The 18,060-nt window shown below is 39.4% G+C and overlaps 1 protein-coding gene across 3 annotated transcripts in view; it reads right to left on the bottom strand.

Annotated features, from left to right (window-relative positions):
* The window catches only part of POU6F2 (POU class 6 homeobox 2), a 503,169-nt gene that overhangs the window by 247,201 nt on the left and 237,908 nt on the right, over positions 1-18,060 (bottom strand). The window lies entirely within an intron of this gene.

The raw sequence follows: 18,060 nt of genomic DNA on the forward strand, positions 1-18,060 counted from the left end.
CAAATGGGTATATCTTTCCTTTTCTCCTTTGCTTTTTGCTTCTCTTCTTTTCACAGCTATTTGTAAGGCCTCCTCAGGCAGCTGTTTTGTTTTTTTTTTACATGGTAGGGGGCAATGTCTGTGAGAAATTGAAACCCAGGTCTGATTCTTTCATAGTTTAGAGTCTAAATTTTACCATGTACATGGTGCAGATATTTCCTAGCAGGGAGGTAATTTGTGAAATAAGTTGGGCATTTTGCAGAAGCAAGTGCAAAGCCTCTTATTAGCAATACTCACACAACTCAAAGTTTAAAGGATTTCATAGGCAAAAAGCCTTCTGTTTAAAGTGAGTTCATAAGTTTAAAAATTGCTTAAAACATAAGGATGCATTCTATTATGAGGAAAAGAGAGACAGCCATAATTAATAGCTCCTCAGGCACTCAAGCTAAAAGGCAGTCTGAAGATTATAGAATAAGCATATTTAAAGTGATTAAGGAGAATGAAGAAAAGGAAGACATAATGAAAAAATATAACTTCTAGAGGTGAAAAATGTCGTCTTTAAAATGAAAATTTAGCTTAAACATACTGCAGAGAGAATTAGTGAACTGGGTGACAGATCTAAGGAAATCATACAAGTGCAGTGGAAAATACAAAGAGACAGAAAATACGTGAAGGAAGTTACGAGACATGGAAGACAGCGTTTATGTAATAGGAGTCCCTAGAGGAGAGAACTGAGAGAATTTGGGAGAATAAATAAGGACTGAAATGTGAGGACTCACAAGCGCCAAGGAGGATAAATGAAAATAAATCCATAGTAAGGTCTTTCAGAATAAAACTAGTGAATCCCAAAGACAAAGAGAAAAATCTTAACCTCAAGCATTATTTTAAAAGACTTTTTCTCTATGAAAGAATGACGGTTAAACTGACAGTATATTTATTATCAGTGAAAAACAGATCCCAGACAATAATTTCTTCATTTACTAAAATAGTAAGCGTTAACTTATAATGCTAAGTCCAACTAAATAATAAGACAAAAGAATCACTAGAAGAATATGAAAGCCCTAGAAGTATGGAACAGAACACAAGACATAATGAAGAGTAAAAAAGGAAAAATCTTGCAAATGGAATGAAAGCTAAGTGAGCTTATAAACAAAATAATATGAAGAATAATCCTGCTGGGTAATAATCAATAGAAGAAGAAAGGAGGTGATCAAAAGTTTGCAACTGTCATTTAGGAAGAAAGATGAAAATAATGATTTGTTTTTTTAAGGTAAACACACTTAAAATATGTGGGTAACAACTAAAAGGATAAAAATAGATGTTTAACATCTAATCCAGTAGATGGAAGAAAAACCCTATAACAATGGGAATGTAATGTATTGCACATGGAATTCAGCCAATAATATGACATCTTTGTATGATGACAGATGGTAGCTAGACAGAATACTGTGATTATTTTATAATGTATAAAAATATGAAATCACTATGTTGTTTACCTGAAACTAATATAACATTGTAAGTCAATTATACATCAATAAGAAAAATAGAAAATGTGACAAATCCGTTAGATGCAAGAAAGCAGGAAAATATGGTTTTAAAACACCTATAAGATAAGATGATCAAAACAAATTCTATTCCCTATCTATGGGTATAAACATGGATTAATCTCAAAGGCAAAATCTGAAAGAAAAAGGCAAGATAAAAAATATATCTAGAGTGTGCTAGCATTATGTAGAATTTTAATACTTTCAGAATAATATTATGTATTTCATGTATGTGTATATATGTGTTTATACACATACACACACACGCATATATATATATACTTTATATGTAAATATAGTAAATTGATACACAAATGCACCAGAAGGGTAGTGGTTACTTCTAGGAAGGAGAACATGCCATGGAATGACTGTGGAGAGAGGAGAAGAGATCTTAGCACTGTTTATAATGTTTCATTTTGTTTGTTTGTTTCATTTTTTAAAATAAAAAAAATCAAGAAAATGTGGCAAATGTTATCTGCTGTTAATCCTAGGTCATGTACATATGATATATATTTCTTCTTTATTTCAAAGTACAAAGTATAATAATTTTTAAAAGGAAAGAGAATTTTAGATTCTGATCAATAAAAGTTGCTCATGAAAATTGTATCATTTTTGTCTACATATTGATAAAATTCCAAGCAGTTCCTAAACTATAGCCAAGAATCTACAAAATGTATTCTTTCTAATTTTTGATATGAAAGAGGATCCCATGTGATTTTCTGCCTGGGGTCCAAAATTTAAATATATGCTTATTATTTCTATTTTGAAGGAACATTTCTTTTAACACATGCCACCTGTGTAAGAATTTAGAGCCTTCCAGGTTAGTCAATGCAATCCAAAAGAAATATAATTTGAGCCATAAATATGAGCTACACATGTCAATTTAAAATGTTCTAATATCCACATAAAAAAGTAAAAAGGAAAGGGTAAAATTAATTTTAATAATACATTCTTTTGACATAATAACTCCAAAGTATCAGTTTCAACAGGTTATGAAGATAAAAATATTAATGAGATATTTGGCAACTGGGTTGATTTTGCACCTACAGCATATATTAATTTGGACTAGCCACATTGGAAAGGCCCCATATTCACATGTGGCTCATGGCTACCATATAGGACTTTGTGGCTCTAAGTAATAAAAGTGGCTCTCATTCATTTGAGTTTTCCAAATGGTGGCTCAGACAATAAAGAATCTGCCTGCAATTCAGGAGACCTGGATTTGAGACCTGGGTCAGGAAGATCCCCTGGAGAAGAGAATGGGAACCCACTCCAGTATTCTTGCCTGGGAAATACCATGGACAGAGGAGCCTGGTTGGCTTCAGTACATGGGGTCACAAACAGTTGAACATGAGTGAACAATTAACACTCATTCATTTTGCACTGAAGTTTCAGGCACTACACTAGGCTTGTTCCAAATAGTATCACATTTATTCCTTTGGTAAAGAATCCATCTGCCAATTCAGGAAATGTGGGTTTCATCCTTGAGTTGGGAAGATCCCCTAAAGAAGAAGATGGCAACCCACTCCAGTATTCTTGCCTGGGAAATCCCATGGACAGAGAAGCCTGGTGGGCCGTAGTCCACGGGCTCGCAAAGAGTCAGACATGACTTAGTAACCAAACAACAACAGTAAAGTATCAGAGGTAAGCAAATAAAAGAAAAGCTCAGAAGTCAGGTCACAGCTAACAAGTGATAGAGGTGGAATTAAACCAAGCCAGTGTGACTCATGTTTCTCTCTGTGAATTGCTGTGCTCAAGGGTCACCTACAAACAGAGCCTTTCTCCTAATGAATCCTCCTCTGACCATTTAGCCTCTAAATTCACCCAGCACCTCAAATCTGATGCTTGCCAGGCATTTGAATTTTCAGTTGGATAAGGATCTGTTATCTGGACCCAGAGATGGTGCTAAGCGTACCCTTGTCTTTTGCTCATTTCCTGTCTAGGGGCTGGAAAGTGGGATCTGGTATTTGCTGTGACTCAGAATCATTTTCAAATGAGGTAAAAATGCAGGACAAAGGCAAACTTGGAGAAGAAAGGGAACAGCTGCTGTCACTCAGCTCAGCACACTGCTGCCATGTGCTGTCCTTTTGTCTACATTCATTGTTCAACTACTTGACAAACTTCTATTTCTAGCTCCTCTATAAAAGTCTCTCTAGTTGGAGAAGTCATGCACTTTTCATGGTTCCATAATAAACTGGAGGTGAGTACCAGTTCGGAATCAAAGGAAATAAAGCTCCACTTGTGGCAGCTGCCGGGGTTGCCTTCTGAACATGGCTTATACAATATTTCATCTGTGCTGACACCTTTCACTCTCAATTATTTGGCTGCTGTCAAAACAAATCAATCAAATTATAGCACTGTGTCTTCGTGTTACCATTCCATTGTAAGCTAGCGACATTAGCTTTGAAATGTATGGAAGTATAAATTTTATCTCTATTATTTATTTAATGCAACTTTCTCCCCTGTGAGTTATTTTCCAAACACAGCAAACTCAAATTATCTTATGTCAAATGTTGAATATATAGATGTTTTGTTAAGGAAATCTAAAATAATGGCACACAGGGGAACAGAGATGCATAAGGGCGTGTTAATGAACCTGCATATTCATGCTAATCCTCATCTAGTGACAAATGGCAACTGTCTTCAGTTCTTTTTTTTTTTTTTTTTCTTTTTGAGTTTGGGCTATAAACTTGGTGAGCATAGTTGATTAATATTATTTGGGAGAAGATGACACTAAACCAAAGGAAAAGATGAATGTGGAACCAAAATGTTTTTGGAGGTTAATTTTGCTTACAATAAGACAACATTTTCCAGGATAAATCACTTCCCAAAATTAACACTATATTATTTAAACTACAGCTTTTCCCAAGCTCAGATGTCCTCCAGGACTAAGCACAACCTGCTCCTTCTGCTGTCCAGTATGGTGGCTACAGTAGGCATGACCCAAAGTGCTTTAACAGGAAGAAAGGAGGGGAAAAAAGGGACTCCAACATTTTCACTTTCAGATTTTAAGGTTATAGCTACATTTTTAAATAATAGATTTAAATCAATTGAGTAACTTTTCAGCAAAAGAGCAAACACTGTTGAAGCTTTTATGTACAAGCTCTTAAAATATCTTCTTTCTACATGGAAACTTGGCATGTCTTTAAAGATAAAAAGCAAACTGACAGATACATTTTTTTTTTTTTTTTGCTCCTGTTCGTGGCACTCTGGCTGTGTAAGGGGTAGGCAACAATCAAAAGTGCCAACATGAATGTGTAGATTATGTCCAGTGAAAGAGAGTCTGAACACAGAGTATTACAGGAGCCCCAGTCAAACCTGAAGCAGAACAATCATTCACATTGGGCACTCTTCCTTCTTCCTCTTCTAGTGACTTGAATTGTGTTCCTTCTCTAATCTCTTTCCCCCCAGAAATTCCTTCCCTTCCTGGCTTTAGTCACATGTTGATGATTTCCTCATCATGACCTCTAGCACCAACCCCATTCTGAGTTTTAGATCCATGTATTTCCAATTGGCTACTTAATTACTTTAAATTCCAACTCCATTTAAATTTTCCACATGAAACTTGAACTAGTCACATCAAACTCAACCAACCATCTCCCTCTTTCCTTGGATCCCTCCACAATTAATCTATTACCAACAGAACCCTCTTATACTACTGGTGGGAATGTAAATTGGTACAGCCACAATGGAGAACAGTACTGAGGTTCCTTAAAAAGCTAAAAATAAAACCACCATATGTTCCAGCAATCTCACTCCTGGGTATGTATCTGGAGAAAATCATAATTCCAAAGGACACATGCACTCCAGTGTTCACTGCAGCACTATTTACAATAGCCAGGACATGGAAGCAATCTAAATATCCATCAACAGAGGAATGGATAAAGAAGATGTAGTACATGTAAACAATGGAATATTACTCATCCACAAAAAAGAAACGAAATTGTGTCATTTGCAGAGATGTGGATTGACCTAGAGAATGTCATAAAGAGTGAAGACAGAAAGAGAAAAACAAATGTTGTATATTAATGCATATATGTGAACCCTAGAAAAATAGAACTGTTGAACTTCTTTGCAAAGCAGAAATAAAGACGCAGACATAGAGAACAAATGTATTGATACCAATGGGGAAGGGGACGGGTGGGATGAATTGGAAGACTGGGACTGACATATATACACTTCATATTGTTATTATTTAGTCACAAAGTCATGTCTGACTCTGCAACGCCATGGACTGTAGCCCACCAGGCTCCTCTGTCCATGAGATTTCAAGAATACTGGAGTGGGCTGCCATTTTCTACCCCAGGGGAATGTCCCTTGACCCAAGGATCAAATTCGCATCTCCTACAGCGGCAGGCTGATTCCTTACTGCTGAGTCACCAGGGAGGCCCATATACAGATAACTAATGAGAACCTACTGTATAGCGCAGGGAACTCTACTCAACTCTCTGTGGTGACCTAAATGGGGAGGAAGTCCAAAAAGAGGGCCTATATGTACATGTATGGCTGATTCACTTTGCTATACAGAAGAAACTAACACAACATTGTAAAGCAACTATTCTCCAATTTTAAAAAAAATTCCATCTTCAAGTCAAACCAAACCCATCTTGTTAATGTCGCCTAAATTAGTCCTCTGCTCTTCATCACTGCTACCAGGACCATTTTCTTCCAGATTACTGCCATAGCCTCCTTCCTAACTACACTGGAGTGCTTGCCACAGTGCCTGGCAAATTAGTAAATCTTTGTGAAATTGATCAATCAATCTTTGTGCACAGTCATGGCAGAAAATGAGGTTTGGCTTTTCCCTACAGGGAGCTGATAAATAATTGTTATACTCTCTCACTAGGAATCTGTCCTGCAAGTTATTGCACACATAAGAGAAGACAGGACTTTTTGGGGGAGCATTAGCTTTCCATTTGGAGAAGGCAATGGCACCCCACTCCAGTACTCTTGCCTGGAAAATCCCATGGACAGAGGAGCCTGGTGGGCTGCAGTCCATGGGGTCACTAAAAGTCAGACATGACTGAGCAACTCCACTTTCACTTTTCACTTTCATGCATTGGAGAAGGAAATGGCAACCCATTCCAGTGTTCCTGCCTGGAGAATCCCAGGGATGGCAGAGCCTGGTGGGCTGCCGTCTATGGGGTCTCACAGAGTTGGACATGGCTGAAGTGACTTAGCAGCAGCAGCAGCTCTCCATTATCTTAACAGGCAGAGGGAAACTGAAGACCACCTCCCATTTCCCTATTTTCAATACCTCTCCATTCCTTGCCCTCACACACTTTCCTCAGATACAGAAATAATCTTTATTTTAGTGCCAGAGGAAATGGGAATAAATAACCCCAATTCCCTGTCATCCTTGGTGATGGAAGGAGATTGTGAAGCATTTCAAGCAGTCTTTTCCATTCTAGTGGCCGCCATCTTGGAAAAGTGTTCTGATCACCAGCTTGGAATCTAATCCAGTTTGCACACCTTAGTGTGGACACATGGATAGATGCCATCAAGAGCCCAGATGGATTTACAGCCTTATTATGTGCAAACTGGAGATCACATTACTTTCCTGCCTTTTGCTTTGAAAATAAATGCTTTGGCTTTGCACTGACATTTATGTGGCAGGTGGAAACTATTATCCTTTGACAATGCTTTATTCCATTGACAGTATCTCTTAAATACACACTATACTAGTCATACTTCTCATTCATGTGCTTCCAGTTTAATCCATGCCCCACTGCCTCAGTGAAGCCTGCTTCAAGGATAATGTACTGTAGAATGAGCTCTTCAGGTATTTTAAATAAAAAGTCTGAAGCCTCAGAGATATGGAGGTTTGAAAAACTGCCAAAGTAAGACATTGCAACAAGTTTTCATAACTTCTTTATGGAGGATTTGGTATTATTGTATAACATGTGTCATGTGGGGCTCTTCTGAATAACACAGCAAATATGAATTTATGCTCTAGGTATTTTTAATATTGGACTTTGAGACAGCAAGTCACTTACCAGAGACTGACAAATCACTGCATACTAAAAGCTTGAGACTGCCCTTCCGTGTCTGTGGCAGGTACTGAGTTGCTCTTTCCGGGAGGGGTATTAGATTTCTGTTGTATGTACATCATGCTCCTGGGGATGCGACTTTCTTCTGAGTGTGGGCATCACTAGACTAGCACAAAATAACAGGGAAGCCAGTGCACACATGGTCGCCTAACTGTTTTGTCCTTGGGAAGGATACTCCTCCCCATGCCCCACCCACGTGTTTATTCTCCTTGGGCCAGTAAAATCTAGTACATTTAAAAGCAACATTATAATGTTGCTCATACATAATAAATCCAGAAAGAGTTGCTTTGTGGTTGTATTGTTTTTAGTTTGGGAATTAATTCACTTAGAGTTGAGTGATGCTTTTTAAAAAAGATAGTCAGAAAGTCAAGACCGCAGACCCAGAGATTTAACCTTGTCAATGCTGGTAGTGCTTTTTTGGGTATGACCTTGTACCTTTATGGATTCAAAGCATTCTGATTTTGCAATAATATTTAACACAGAAACTTTAAGAAAGCAAGCAATCATCCATAATCTCACTGTCTAGGGTAGCACTTTATTGTATATAGTTTTTTTCTTCCCTTCTCTCTGTGAGGAGTGTGTGTATGTTTGGGCTTTTAAATGATTTGGATCAAATTGTGTACATGTGAAATCTTTTTATTATTTTAGTGTTATTAGCTTTTGCATCTATGAAATGGAGCCACAAATGTTTTCTTTAATGGGAAAATGAGGGTCTTTTGTTCCCATGAAGCTTTATCTAGCTTTCATTCCATTAACACACACATTTTTTTTGTACTCACCCACATTTTAAAATGTTTTAAAATAAATTGGTATTTTATTGGTATTTCATAAGCATCCAGCATCCACTTACTTCTTCTTTTTTTTGAAAAATGTTGAGGTTTATTTAACTTAAGTACAATTCACCCTTTCTAGTGTGCAGCTGTCCAAGTTTGACAAATGCATATGAAGTGAAGTGAAGTCGTTCAGTCGTGTCCGACTCTTTGCGACCCTGTGAACGGTAGCCTAACAAGCTCCTCTGTCCATAGGATTTTCCAGGCAAGGGTACTGGAGTGGGTTGCCATTTCCTTCTCCAGGAGATCTTCCCAACCCAGGGATCGAACCCGGGTCTCCCATATTGTAGGCAGACACTTTACCGTCTGAGCCACCATAGTCCCCCAAATTCCCTATACTCCTTTACTATCAACTTCTGCCCCCTTGTCTTCAGTCCCCACTAATCTCCTTTCTGTTCCTATAATTTTGCCTTTCCCTGAAGCTTGTGTCAATAGAGCTATACTTTTACATGTGCTTATTTGCAATATTAGATAGTCCCCAATTGGTCCATACATTTATTATCTATTTTTATATTTTTCATTTGAGTGTTACTACTTTAATACATTGTTAATATGCTACATTCTAACCTCTACCTGGATAGTCCATATGTCCTAATGAGTTCACCTAATATAGAATCTCAGTGTCGGAAGGATCCTGAAGTTCACCTAAGTCAAATTCTCATGCTGTGTATCTTTAAGGCAATGACCTCTGAACACCACAGCCCCTTGTAATGTGGTTTCCATTATGTGCTCTGCTTCCGCACCTTAGCAGCATCTTCATTCCACTGGCAACAGGTTGATCAGGTGATCTCTCTGGCTCACAGGATGTGAGTAGAAGTGATGTGCACTGCTTCTGAGTCAAAGCTTTATGAGCCACTGTGGTTCTGCTAGTCTGTCTTCCCACTCTGAGAAGAAAGCCCTGTCCTAGAGAGAGGCTGTCCCTTCAGCCTATATCCCAGAACAAAGATGTGCTACAGAACTACTGCCCGCCTGCAGCCCACATGTGTGATGAAATAAACAAACAACAACAAAAAAACTTTCCTTGTCTCTCACTGAGATTTTGTGCCTGTTTGTTCTTCAAGCACAATTTTGGGAAAGTTAAAAGATAATGTCTTGTCCATCAGGTTGTTTGCTATTTCTTCCCTGAGCATCTGTATCATTAACTTTTCTAAGTAACAAGAATTTACTCTGGGACGTGCTTCTTCCAGATTTTGTACCGCTTGGTCCCCCATGTCCTTTAGGGCTCTGTCTAGTGGGGAGACTGACACTAGTGATCTTGTATAAGTACATCACATCCCTGTTCCTGGGACCCTTCATCTTTCCATCCTTTTACACCCACACAAGCATAGAAGTGCCTTTAGGGAGTCTCTTTCGTTTGTTTACTGGTATATCACAGGTCAAGATCACAGCCTGGAACACGATGAAAAGTTTAATATGTATTTGTTGAGTAAATGAATAAACAGTAAAAAATAAAAACAAAAATAAATAAGCCCATTTCTTGTTAAGCTAGTACGATTCTTTTTGAGGATGAGATGGTTGGATGGCATCACCAATACGATGGACATGAGTTTGAGCAAGCTCCAGGAGTTCGTAATGGACAGGGAAGCCTGGCATTCTGCAGTCCATGGGGTTGCAAAGAGTCGGACACAACTAAACGACTGAACTGAACTGATTCTTTTTACTGTCAGATAATTAAAACTACATCATATGATGTGTCCCCCCTTTGACTTGTCCTCTAGTTCTAAATCTCTAAGTTTCTTTTTCTAATAAACAGCTTTTATCATTTATGCTTCTTACAAGATGCTTCGAATCCTTAAAATCACACAGGCACAATTAAGTACACACAAACCTACATGCATGCAAATATCATAGCATAATTGCATTGTTTTAGGTATGTTTGTCTCTAACACATTAGGCCCCAGAGACAAATGTTCTTAAAGACAATGCTATTATGTACTCACTGTGCACAAGAAAGGCATATAAGATTTCCCTAACGTCACCCCTTCCTTCCCCTCCAGTTTGATTTCTTGTCATCTCAGACTCCTAAACTTTATTTCAACAACAACCAGAACCAACCACAGAACTCTGTGGAATCCATATTCCTCATTCCTCTTCTCTACATTGGATGTTCTCTTTACTATTCTTCACTCAGTTAACTCCTACTATTTTTTTTTAAGTATAGTTGATTTACAGTATTATGCTGGTTTCAGGTATGCAGCATAGTGTCTCAGTATTTTTGCAGATTATACTCCATTATAGGCTAACAGAGTGGCTATAATCCCCTGTGCTATACAGTATATCTTTGTTGCTTATCTATTTTATATATAGCAGTTTGTGTCTGTTAATCCCATACCCTTGATTCCTCTCCCCTTTGATAATCACGTTTGTTTTTAATATCTGTGAATTTATTTCTGCATGTGAATTTGCTTCTGTCTTGCATATAAGTGATATCATATGATATTTATATTTCTCTGTCTTATTTCACTAAGTACAATATTCTCTAGAACTATCCACAATGTTGTAAGTGGTATTATTTCATTTTTATGGCTCAGTAATATTCCATTGTATGTGTATCACAACTTCTTCATTAAATCATCTGTTGATTGGGTTGCTTCCATGTCTTGGCTATTGCAAATAATGATGCTATAAACACTGGAGTGCATATATATTCACTCATCTATCCATCTATCATTCATTATTATTTCCCTATATGAGCCAGCACTGTTCCAGTTCTTGGACCACAACTAACCAAACAAAGATGCCTATCACAGGGCTTACATTCCATGACAGAGCCAAGCACAGACAATACATATTGTAAATACTTTATATGCAAATGACGTCCTCTAGAGCATGAGGGCCAAGGGTCACAATGCTGCCTCCACTGCTCCACATGCTAGAGTAGGCATGACCCAAAGTGCTTAAAAAGGAAGGAAAAGCAAGAGTCAACCATTTTTGAGGTTTTTAAGGTTATGTAGAAGGCAATGGCACCCCACTCCAGTACTCTTGCCTAGAAACTCCCATGGACGGAGGAGCCTGGTAGGCTGTAGTCCATGGGGTCACGAAGAGTCAGACACGACTGAGCGACTTCCCTTTCACTTTTCACTTTCATGCATTGAAGAAGAAAATGGCAACTCACTCCAGTGTTCTTGCCTGGAGAATCCCAGGGACAGTGGACCCTGGTGGGCTGCCGTCTATGGGGTTGCACAGAGTCAGAAACGACTGAAGCGACTTAGCAGCAGCAGCAGCAGAAGGTAATAAGTGTTATGGACAAAGGACCTAAAGGAAGGCAGATGAGGGGGAAAATGATGCTTTCTAAGGATACAGATTCTGGAGAACAGACTGTGCAAAGGTCCCTGGGTAGGAGTATGTTTAAAGAACACCAAGGAGATCAGGGACCCACACAGAGACCGACTGAATTGGAAGAGAAGCATGTGGGGCTGAGAAAGCAAAATAAAGTAGACTGACGATGTATGTTTCAGAGAAAACTCTGGCACATGGAACTGACTGGAAGCAAAAAGGTCAGAAGCATTCTCAGTTTCATAGAAAACTTGATTCCCAAAGAAGCTACAAACCTTTAATAGTTGGAAAATTCAAACAATCTTCAACCCTCAAAGAATGGTATATTCCTCAACTTTCTCTCCAAATGTAGCCAAGGACCAAGGTGAACAGTGACTAAGGGTGCTTTTTGAGAAATTCCCACTGGGGGAACCTCTTCTCCACCCCCTCAAGGGAGGAGACCGTCTTGATGCTGCCTCCTGGGATGTGGGAATGGCTATGGATAAACAAAATGTGGTGTGTTCTCACAATGGAACACTCCTGGAAAATGAAAAGAAACTATCGACATATACAACAACATGGATAAATCTCAAAAACTGAGATTTATCTGCTGAGATTATGCTGAGCAAGAAAAGCCAGACACCAAAGAATACACTCTGTGAATCCATTTATATACAGTTCTAGAACACACAAAACTAATGGATAATGACAGAAAGAAGATAGGGAGTTCTCGTCCTCCTTCGGGATGAAGAATACTGCAAAGAGACATAAGGAAATATCTGGGGATAATGAACTGTTTTCTGTATTGATTGTGGTGGGTGGGGGTTGCACGGATATAAACAATTATCAACTCATTGGATTGTGCACTTAAGATCCATGCATTTTGTTACATGTAAATGATACTTCAATGAAATCAACAATAACAGCACAAACAAAAAAGGCAGTGTAAGCCACTTGCACATAAAATTCCTAATCCCCAAAATTCTTCCCATATATTTTAGACTCTGCTGCTGCTGCTGCTGCTGCTGCTGCTGCTAAGTCGCTTCAGTCGTGTCCAACTCTGTGCGACCCCATAGATGGCAGCCCACCAGGATCCCCCATCCCTGGGATTCTCCAGGCAAGAACACTGGAGTGGGGTGCCATCGCCTTCTCCAATATTTTAGCCTCTATAGACTTCAATTTGTAGAGTTGGAGAAAATCAGGCCAGATTTCCTGCCACTGCTAAAGGCAGGAAAACCATACTTGGCCTTGATTTTCCAACTTGCCTTGAACCTAATTGCTTTTCCATGTTCAGGGTAAGCAGCACTCTTTAATGTATTCTTAGTCATTAATTTAAATGTTATGCTTGACTTAACTGGAATGTTCACACTTTGATATAAATCTTCTACACAGCACATTTATATTCTCCATTTACATTGCCCACAGTGATGAGTGGGTTATCTTGGCCTGTGTGATGGGAACAAGTCACTAACTTGAATCTTCAACACAACTGCTGCCCCATTAAACCCTCTGCTGTTTTCATCCCTTGTGTGGAGGTTGTTTTTAATCTATATTTTCTGCCTACATCTAAAAAAGTCAAAAATCCAACACATTTGCATGAGTTCCCTAATGGGGACTTTGTCACATAATAATAATCCATATGTCAATAATAATTATTTGGCATATTTTGTTAAATAATAATCTCATTCCCACATGAGGACAACTGCAAATTATATTTTTAGTATAGCTATCTGTGTTTCCAAATAATAAGAAAGATGGAAGACTCTGACTTAAAGGAGTTTATAAAGTATGTCATGGAGCAACCTTAGGCATTTTCTTTCCTTGAGGTTTATGATCACGATTAATCTTATTTCACAGGTTGTATTTGCTGACAGGTGCTTGAAACCAAAGTCCTATGAACACACAACAGACAATGTTCACAGGAATGGAGGGACCCAGAATAACAATGGTGGGAGATACCTGGAAGGGGAAAAGGCATTTAAAGGTAAGAGAAAAGAGAATGCAAAACTATACCTACTTCATGTAAGGACACATGGTGTCCAGGAGTAGGTTATTTCCTGGTCTTATCTGAGTATAGAGAATTTCTGGGCTTGCATCCCAGCCAGGACATTCAAAGACTTTCCTTAAAATGTTCAGAACCTAGACCCCAGCTTTGGCATCTCCCAATTCAGACCATAGGAGGTCCCAGTGGTTTCTTAAATAAGTTGCTCATGTTTTGACACCATGTCATCCTGGCTTCCCCCTTATCCCCATATTATAGCTGATTGGACAGGAGAGGACACTTCCACCTGAGTAGTCAAGCTCTAGGGTGGCCAGGTAGGCAGTCTAGAATGCAAAGGGTCAGACTGACAGGAATATGAGTTTCAGGGAGCTTGAAATTTAGATAGAAGTGGAGACAGGGATAAAGATAGAGGTGATGGAAGGAGAGATATCAATGGAGAGTTCCTGAGAGGTACATGAGCTGGGAAGTTGCATGGACTCCAAGAAGACAGAATGCAATATGAATGAACCAAAATTGTGGGTTAGCTAAAAGTCAGCCAGCATGGTAGAGAAGAGTCACAAGGAGGAACAGGGGAAGAGAGCAGACAGGTCTCATTCCATCACTGATGAGACAGGAGTGTATCTCTTTCTCACTTGGAAGGATCTGAAGACAAAGAGAAAATGATCCCTAAGCCAAGCAGATGGTTTTTCTGCAGGGCAATATGGTCTCTTTTTCAAGATGCAAAGCTTTTGCTGGATAAAATCTCAGAGCAAAGGCTTCCATATGTTTTAATTATGCAAGAGAATGCCTCTTGGTCTTGAGGATATGACTGTCTTATGGAAACAAAAATGTTCTCAAGTAAGTTATTCCTTTTGTTCATTATCCTCATTTAGAGGCCTGGCATGGTGAGAGAGAGAGCAGGAGAATTAATGAAGGTGCTTATCATAGTTACATGGCTCCTGGTGATCTTAAAATACTCAGAGCCCTGAAGAGGTTGCTGGAGAGAGCAGAGGAGGGGCCAAATGCGTTTTGAAAATTCTCCTTGAACCAGGCTTTCTTAAACTTGTGTGTGTGTGTGTGTGCATGTTAGTTGCTCAGTTGTGTCTGACTCTTTGTAACTCCACGGACTCTAGCTCACCACACTCTCTGTCCATGGGATTCTCCAGACAAGAATACTGGAGTGGCTTGCCATTCCTTTCTCCAGGGGATCCTCCCAACCCAGGGATCAAACCCAGGTCTGCATTGCAGGCAGATTCTTCATCATCTGAGACACCAGGAAAGCCCTTAGTGTACATAGGGATCCCCTTTTAAGAATGTAGATTCTGTTCAAGGTGTCTGGGATATAGCCTTGATAAGATGCTGAAGCCGCTGGTCCGGAGAGCATGCATAGAGAAAGACAAAGAGACTGTGATAGGACCCCTGCTGCCTGAGCAGAGAGAAGCCGCTCTCATGTAACATATCATTAGTACTCATTAAAATACATGCAGGAATCAGGCCTCTGAGGCTCTGAGAGCTATTTCACATCACTTGATAGGGAACTTAAATGAACCAGCTCTTGATCCCTTTAGTAAAGAGGAAGATACTTGAAAATTTATCCCTGGGATTCCAAACCATTAAGAAATGGATGTCAGTATTTTTTTTCTTAGCAAACTTGTAGCTTTTGAACTAAAGGAACAGACAGATTGAAGGACTAGACAGGAGAGCTGGAGAATAATCAGCGATAATTCCAGCTGGCAGACTCATTTCATGAATAAGATCTTAATGCTTCACAAGGAGGAAAAGGGGAACCATCCAGAACTAATGCCTCCTATGGTAACAGGCCCTACTTCAGCCCAGGGGTTGAACACTTGAGCCCCTCCCCCTCAGAGTGATGAATCAAATCTGTCTTGTAAAATTATGGGAGAAGGTGGGCTAGCTATTATAGGTGGGCAGACGTACTGGTTGTTTTAAAAGACTCTTAAAAAGCCCTGGGCTGAAGTTCCATTTTCATTGTCTAGAAGCAGGCCATAGGGCGGAGGGAGAGCATTCTGTTCTGTTGGCTATATAAACACGTGTAAGCACTCCTTCTCAAATACTGTCTCCCACTTACAAGACCATCACCCTCGAAAAAGGATGAAACTTCAGGACTTCTAGGACTGGCTCAGTCTCAGAGTCAACCAGGACCACTGCAGATGACTTTCTGGCTGCCAGCCATTCACCCATATCCTGAGTCCCATAACCTTCCGTGACATAAACTGGGGAGCTATACAGGTCATAGACACAGCCATGGGATTGGCTGTAAGGACCATAGTAGGTTTCCTTAAGGTGGTGAGATCATCCTCAGCTTGGCTGCTGGGCAACAAGGTGACCGACTGGCATTGTCCTTCAGGTGGTGGACACTGATCTTGGATACCTTGCAGAGGTGAGACTTTCCGATTCCCGTCCTTATTATCCTTGGATGTTTTGTAGGGTGACCATCTCTTTTTGGTTTGTCTGGGACAGCAAGAAGATCAAACCAGTCAATCCTAAAGGAAATCAGTCCTGAATATTCATTGGAACAACTGATACTGAAGCTGAAGCTCCAATACTTTGGCCACCTGATGCGAAGAATTGACTCAGTGGAAAAGACTCTGATGCTGGGAAAGATTGAAGGCAGGAGAAGAAGTGGACGACAGAGGATGAGATGGTTGGATGGCATCACTGACTCAATGGGCATGAGTTTGAGCAAGCTCCAGGAATTGAAGATGGACAGGGAAGACTGGCGTGCTGCAGTCCATGGGGTCACAAAGAGTCTGCACGACTGAGCAACTGAACCGACTTGCTGGTTTCAACAGTGAAAGTCCTATGTCCAAGACAAATCCCCAGTGCCCTGCAAACAGGGATGGTTGGTTTTTTCTCAGGCTAGTGAATTCTGGGTGGCGAAGAACTTATATAGATATGACAAGAACAAAAAGCCCAAGGAAACTGGGAGAGAACTTTCCAAAACTCTAACAGTGACTTAGAGTTGGGATTCATTCATAATGATATACAAGAGAAAGGTGTTTGGAGGAAGAGTTTGAGTGTTAAGAATAACTAGGAAACTTCCTATAACTGGCTGACTTACACCTGGGAGGTGTTTACTAATGACTTCCTGGTCATTAACATGGAGACAAAGGGACAAATGTCCCCTTAGAGAAGAACTTGACCATCAGTTTTAATACTCGTCTGAAGAGGAGCCAATATGGAAATTGGGTGGGAAGCACCAAGGGATAAGAGCCTGCACCGTTATGGAAACTACTTAAACAGGATACAAATCTTAGGATTCATTTTCTGAAACCAAAGATGCCAAATTCCAAAGAACCAAATTCCAAATTAAAAGCTAATACTAAATTGAATAATTAAAAAGAGAGACGGGGGAAATCTTGACGGGAGTCCACACTGGACCAGTCACTCATACTGAACCCTTAAAAATAATCAGGCACTAAAATCCTAAGAACACCAAATCATAATAAAGATACAAAAGGCTGGCCTTTTTAGACTCTGTCTTTGGCATCTACTTTAACCAAACAAGATTAATTCATGACCTAGGAACTCTGTGAGCTTATGTTTATTTATAATATTCAATATTCCCATAAGCGCAAATGTTCTAAATGGGAAGATTGCATTTTGATAATGCCCGTTTCTTCATTAAGTTTTCATCATCCACGTACATTAAAAAGCCTCTCCCTACACTTTGTTGCTTTAGCTTTCACCTTGTTTATTCCTGCCTTATTTGCTTAATCTTGAGATCCTGGCTTCCCAGGCACTCTCAAATTTGAAACAAGCAAAGTTTGTGCATTAGCGTGTCCTGAGCATGCATGATTTATGAACGTCAGGTTTCTTGGCACAGTTTAATGGTATAAGAGAGACTTTATTTTAAACATTAAAGTGAAAGTCAAAAAGTGGCCACAATGGGTGGGACACTAAAACATAGAGTGTGTAAAGAAGTTTGGGTCAAGAGTTAACCAGGTCTTACGTGGTCTGTTCCTTAATCCATGGACTGACACTCTGACTAATTTAATAGGTTTTAAGGGGCCCTGACTTTTGAGCTACAAAAAGTACTTTAAATGTGTTATTCTGATATCTTGCTCAACCAAACTCTCACTCCATAAAAAATTCAATTGCTAACATTTATACCAATGGAGAAAACAGAAGCCCTGACTTTTGACCAACTAAAAAAAGGACTTTACATCATTATTCTGATAACTTGCCCAACCAAAGTCTCACTCTGAAAAAAAAATTTGCCAACATTTATATCAATGGAGAAAGCAACCTTCTTTGACCAGTCCAAAATAAATTTGTTTTATCCTTTTTAGGCATCCTCATCATATTCAAGCTATTTTTCATCATAACAGTTCTTCCTCTGACAGTCTTTTGTAAATCAGTCTATCAGTCAGTGTTACCAAATCTTCTAATGAAAAATA

This window comes from Ovis canadensis, chromosome 4, assembly GCF_042477335.2.
Source record: "Ovis canadensis isolate MfBH-ARS-UI-01 breed Bighorn chromosome 4, ARS-UI_OviCan_v2, whole genome shotgun sequence".
Lineage (NCBI taxonomy): Eukaryota > Metazoa > Chordata > Mammalia > Artiodactyla > Bovidae > Ovis > Ovis canadensis.